Source organism: Ursus maritimus, unplaced genomic scaffold (assembly GCF_017311325.1).
Source record: "Ursus maritimus isolate PB19 unplaced genomic scaffold, ASM1731132v1 scaffold_9, whole genome shotgun sequence".
NCBI classification, from domain to species: Eukaryota; Metazoa; Chordata; class Mammalia; order Carnivora; family Ursidae; genus Ursus; species Ursus maritimus.
In genome coordinates, this window is record NW_024427107.1 from 64,016,731 (window position 1) to 64,023,290 (window position 6,560).

Genomic DNA, 6,560 nt, shown 5'->3' on the forward strand with positions numbered 1-6,560 from the left:
GGGGGGGGTGCCCAAACCGGGATTTGGCCCGCTGCTGGCGTGGAGTCACGGTGGAACTTAGATTTTTATCTGATTGACAAACTGATCGAAGCCGGGTTCGGAGTGTTTGACTGCTCTGTTTCAGGAGATGGACAGAGAGATCGTTACCTGCACGCATCAAAAAGCACTGACTCCAGGGTAGCTTTTTTAAAACTCGTACGTGGCACTGTGTTAAGCACGTTTTTTGCACTTTGTATCCTCTCCCAGCAATTTGTGAAAGGTGCAGTGATTCCCACTTTGCAAATGAAGCTATTGGGGTTTAGAGAGAGGTTAAGTAACTTGCTTAAGACCAATTTTTACGTGGCTAAGAGCTGAGAAATACAGAAATCAACGGAAAAGAGACACCACCGCCACCAATAACAAAGACCAGAGAATTCACGTATTTATAGAATGGAGGACGGAAATTTACTCTGGATGCTCCTTCAAGGACTTTTAATTCTACCTGGAGAAAAACATCAAATTCCAGAAGTCTAAAACTAACATTTACTAAGGTTCTTATACATTCAAGATATTCCTTGAGACGGTAAACTTGAAATTATAGACAAAATACCGGCCAATATCGCACAGTACAATATTATTGTGACATATTACACAGCAGGTTTTCTTTCTATTTCTCCTCGCTCACCCGTTTCTCTTCCACCATTTGTCTTACAAGTTTCTTTCTTCAACCCAATCTTCTGTTCCACAAACTCACCCTGGGAGAGCCTGATCCACTCCCCAACGTTTCAAAATCCATCTCTCAGCTTATCATTCCTCAAATCTAGAACCAGCCCATATATCCAACAGGCTTGAGTGGAAGGCTTCACCAGGACAGCCTCCAGACATTAGTTACCGATTCATTCACCCATAGAAGGGTCATTAAAAAAAAAAAAAAAGGAGGAGGAGGAGGAAGGGGTGGAGGAGGAGGAGAAGAAAAGTTTGTTTTCCCATCAGAGATGTAATAGTCCTAATTAGGAAAAATTCAGAAATTATAGAAAAATAGAAGAAAAATAGGTATCCATAGTATCATCATCCAGAAGTAATGGAGTCTAAAGAGAGTAGAGATATTTGCCCTAATCCTAATATGCCCTGTTCTAGCAGAAAAGGCAATACAGCATAGTGTTGAAAGGGCCTTAAGCACCAGATTTGCCTGGGTTCATGATCATGGTGCAGTTATTCACTAGCAGTGTGACTCAATCTGTGAAATGGCATTGATTAGGATAATGCGCATAAAGTGCCCGTCAGATAGCAAGTAACATGTATTCATTCAAAATTCCTGTTTCAGGTGCAAAGAACAAAGCAAAGGCAAGCAGAGAGAACCTTTTTTTCAGTTTTTTCTTTTTTAAGGCTGTTTAGCTTTGGAATGTCCGTCCTCTTGGTTCCTGTGCCCCCCACCTCCCACCGCCCGACCCCAACCCAGCCTCCTCCTGGCCCAACTACCTGAGCTAGGTATTTTGCTGCATGGGTCAAGAAGCCACAGAATGGCAGCTTATGAATAAGAGACAGTTCCTTGTCCTTTGAACTCAGGATTCCTGACCTCAGGGGTTTCTAGCCTTTTTACCACTAAGGACCCTTTCGGTTATTTTCCCCCAAAGTTGTGGAGGATTTGTGCACACAATAAAACTGCATTAATTAACTAATAATTGCTTCATTTTCCTTTAAAAAATTGAATCCAAGTCCTATATAACAGCCAATACAAGCTTCTGCCCAGCCAGAGCCTACCAGCATTGCCTCATTGTGTGTTAGGGTTTTAGTTGAAAACAAAGAGGTAGCTGTTATGGACCCCAGGAAGCCTGGGGAAAGGTTAAACGTGATTAACATTGGGCCTTTGGCAATAATGAAAACATCTCAAAGGCCCCTATCAGTATTGAGGACCTGGCATCTGGACCCCAAGTTTTAAATCACTGCCTCATTTGATAGAGAGGCCCTAGGATAATGTCATTTCTTTCTTTCTTTCTTTCTTTCTTTCTTTCTTTCTTTCTTTCTTTCTTTCTTTCTTTCTTTCTTTCTTTCTTTTTTTTTTAAAGATTTTATTTATTTGTCAGAGAGAGAGAGCAAGCAAGCACAAGCAGGGGGAGCTGCAGGCAGAGGGAGAAACAGATTCCCCCATGAGCAGGGAGCTGCGGGACTCAATCCCAGTGAGATCATGACATGAGCCAAAGGCAGGTGCTTAACCAGACGCTTAACCTACTATGCCACCCAGGGAGCTCGATAATGTCATTTTTATAAAGAGAGGGGCATGGGAGTGCCTGGGTAGCTCAGTCCGTTAAACGTCTGCCTTCAGCTCGGGTCATGATCCCAGGGTCATGAACCCAGGGTCCTAGATGGAGCCCAGCGTCAGGGTCCTAGATGGAGCCCAGCGTCAGGCTCCCTGCTCAGCGGGGGAGTCTACTTCTCCCTCTCCCTTTGCTCCTCTCCAGCTCATGCTCGCGCTCGCTCGCTCTCTCTCTCTCAAATAAATAATCAATTAAAAAAATACAAAAATAAAAAAGAAGGGGCGCCTGGCTGGCTCAGTAGGTGGAGCATGAGATTCTTAATCTTGGGGCTGTGAGTTCAAGCCCCACACTGAGTGTGGAGCCTACTTAAAAAAATAAAAAGAGGAGAGTAAATGAATAAAAGAGAAGGGCACGTTGTAAGTATTAAATACAACTTACATACCTGGGAAAAGCTAAGTGTTAGGCTTTTTTCCTCCTGTTAGGGAGTAAAAGAGAATTCTGCAAGTGTTTAAGATTGTGTCGGTTGTGATAAAAATCTGTTTTTATAGATTTTTATTTATAAAAATCTGATTTTTGATTGAAGGGTGTGATTGACTTCCCCACTGCAAGATATCACCTCCTCCAGGCAGCTCTCCTTCCTCTTTCCTCTAATTCCTTCATGCTTTTACCCATTCTGGCATTTACTACACTGTGGACTGTTGGAAGTTAAACATGGTGTCTTTCTCACTCTTGGAAACTCAGCCCCCAGACAGGCCTTAGCCCAGAGCTGCTCAATCAATGCTTGTTGAATGGACAGGAAGTGGCAGGAGGAGCAGACAGGAGCACTTCTCAATTCTAAGTCACATACTGAGGTCCTTTCTGAGAAGGACGGGAGGAACCAACATTTATTAAGCATCTATTATGTACTAGGCTGTGCTGTGGACACTGTTAGCTTCATTTTAACTAATTTTCACAATATCTCTCTCTGAATTAGACATTATTATTTCCATTTTTGCAGAGAAAATAGGATCTGAGAGGTAACTTGCCCAGGGTCCCAGGTAGTGAGTAAAAGAGACCAGACTCAACATCAACTTTGTCTGACATCAAAGTTTATGTTCTTAATTAGCCCCCAGAACCAAAATGGCAGGGTTTCATGAAGACATGGAGAACTGAATCTGAGGCTGGCTCTCCCTGCCTCATGTTCTGGAGGCTTAGGGGCTCTCATTTCTTCTTTCTGTGTCTCTGCACAATGGCTTTCTCTGCCTTGCTTGCACACATTCCAAGATGGCCTCTGAAACCTGGGAAATTCAAGCCCCCAGAAGAAAATTACATGCATCACTCTGTGTCCCCATTCCAGGTCATTGGCCGAGAGATTCTGTTGGCCAAAGAGTGAGATGTCCTTGCCATTTCAAAGAGCTAAAGGCTGGAGGTTCTGGTGGTCTCCTGGTGGCTCAGGGGCGGCTCTGGGACTGGTAGGTGGCAGGAAGCCAAGTAGACATATATATGTGGTCTATGGAATTTGCAGTCACTGTGCCAGGCAGAGTGCTGGGGTCTTCACTTTAGCCTTGGCTGGGAGCCCCCGGGCTAGACTCTAGTCTCTTGGGGATATCATTCCACAGACCCAGGGGTGCTTCCAGAGTACAAGACTGTTTTCACTATACTTAGAAATTACAGACCTCCACACCCCTCCCAGTCTTGAGCCCTGCTCAGTGTCTATTTCTGCTTGTCAAAGATACTCCCTTCCAGAACACCAAAATATTATCTTTGACCATAGGCTTTAACCAATGGTGGGAAGACTGGTTGTTTGCAAATTGGTTTTGGAATTACCCAGAAATCTAGAAATTCTATGAAGCAAGAGGAAGTTTTATCCGGGCCTCAAAGATGGGTGTCTGGGGGCGCCTGGGTGGCTCAGTCGTTAAGTGTCTGCCTTCGGCTCAAGGCGTGATCCTGGCGTTCTGGGATCGAGCCCCACATCGGGCTTCTCCGCTGGGAGACTGCTTCTTCCTCTCCCACTCCCCCCTGCCTGTGTTCCCTCTCTCACTGTCTCTGTCAAATAAATAAATAAAATCTTTAAAAAAAAAAATGGGTGCCTGAGGTTACTAATTTCCTTCCTGCCCCAAGGGAGATGTTAGAGGTCCTTTGAAAAAGCCTGACACCTCACTAACTATACATTCCTTAGGCATTCAAAGCCATCTACAGTTTATTACCAAACTAACTCATACTGTTTTATTGTTGTTGTTTTTTTAGTGCTCTTGTTTCTACTTCATTGAGGTATAATTGACGAACAATTAACTGTACATATTTAAAATGAATTTTGACATAGATATATATCTGTGAAACCTCTCCCCCCCAACCACTCAAGATGATGAACATATCCATCACCTCTAAAGGTTTTATCCCTTCGCTACCTCATTTCTTTAACTGAATCCTGCTCTGCAGCCAGGCTGGTCCTCTCCGGAATGGGCCTCCCACATTGCCCCTCTACCCCCACCCCTAAATCCTTCATTCATCTTGCAACCTTCCCTGACCTTACCAAGTCCCAGCTCACCATTTCCTTCGTCAGCCCCTCCCAGTGCCCTCCCACCATAACCAAGTGGGATTTATCTTAGGAATACAAGAGTGGTTCAACATAAGAAAAAGAATAATAGATATCCAGATTGAAAAAGAGTAAAACTACATCTGTTTAAGGAGGGCATAATCCAACATATAGAAAATACTAAAGAATCCACAGGGAAACTACTAGAGCTAACAAATGAATTCAGGAAAACTGCAGGTTACGAAATCAACAAACAAAAATTAGTTGCTCCTGGGGCGCCTGGGTGGCACAGTGGTTAAGCGTCTGCCTTCGGCTCAGGGCGTGATCCCGGCGTTATGGGATCGAGCCCCACATCAGGCTCCTCCGCTATGAGCCTGCTTCTTCCTCTCCCACTCCCCCTGCTTGTGTTCCCTCTCTCGCTGGCTGTCTCTATCTCTGTCGAATAAATAAATAAAATCTTTAAAAAAAAAATTAGTTGTTCCTATACACCAGCAATAAACAATCTGAAGAACAAATTATGATAGCAATTCCAATCACAATAGCATCTAAAAGAATATCTATGAGTAAAATGTAACCAAGGAGGTGAAAGACTTGTACACTGAAAACTACAAAACTTGCTGAAAGAAATAAGACCTAAATAAATGGAAAGGCATCTCATGTTCATAGATAGGAATACTAAATATTGTTAAGATGTCAACACTACCCAAAGCAATCTAAAGATTCAACATAATTGCTTCCATAGTTTATAATTCAAATTTCAAATAATTTTTTTTCAGAAATGGAAAAGCCAATCCTCAAATTTATATAGAATTGCAAGGGGCCCCTAGTAAACAAAATAATCTTGAAAAAGAAGAAAGTTAAGGACCCATACTCCTGATTTGAAAACTTACTATAAACCTAAAATAATCAAAACAGTGTGGTAATGGCAAAAGGATAGATATATAGACCAAAGGAATAGAAGTCAGAATCCAGAAATAAACCTCACATATACAGCCAACTGATTTTTGACAAGGGTGCTAAGTCCATTCAGTGAGAGAAAGACAGTTGTTTCAACAGATGGTGCTGGGAAAACTGGATTACCACAAGCAAAAGAATGAAGTTGGACTTCTACCTCACAGCACAAAAATTTACTCAAAATGGATTAGTGACCTAAATATAAGAACTGTAACCATAAAACTCTTAGAAGAAAATGTAGGGTATATCTTCATGACCTTGGATTTGGCAATAGATTTTTTCTTATTAAGTAATCTCTAGGCCCAATACGGGACTTGAACTCACAACCCAGAGCTCAAGAGTTCATGCTCTCCCAACTGAGCCAGCCAGGTACCCACCCCCTGCCCCTGGCAATGTATTCTTAGATATGACGTCAAAAGCATGAGTAAAAACAACAATAACAAAAATAGATAAATTGAACTTCATCACAATTGAAAAATTTTTGTGCATTAAATGACACTATCAAGAAAATGAAAATATAATCCACACAAGGGAGAAAATATTGTCAGTTCTCGTTCCTCTCAATAGTTATGTTCTATAAAGTCACCATGAACGCTGAATTAGGGGATACTGAACAAATGCTCCTAGGATTAAGATCCTGGGAGCTTTTGATCATAACATTTTCATAAGCTGATCAATAGATAACCTGTTCTATGTGTTTTTCTGTTTAAAGATCCCTTATTTAATATACATAGATTTGTTACCATTGAACTCGCAGCCAACAGCACAATCACTCAGCCTGAATGAAGCTTGTCTAACATGTGTTTTCTCCATAAGGTACCTCACAGCCTTCTTGCATTTGCAAACACTAGACAGCA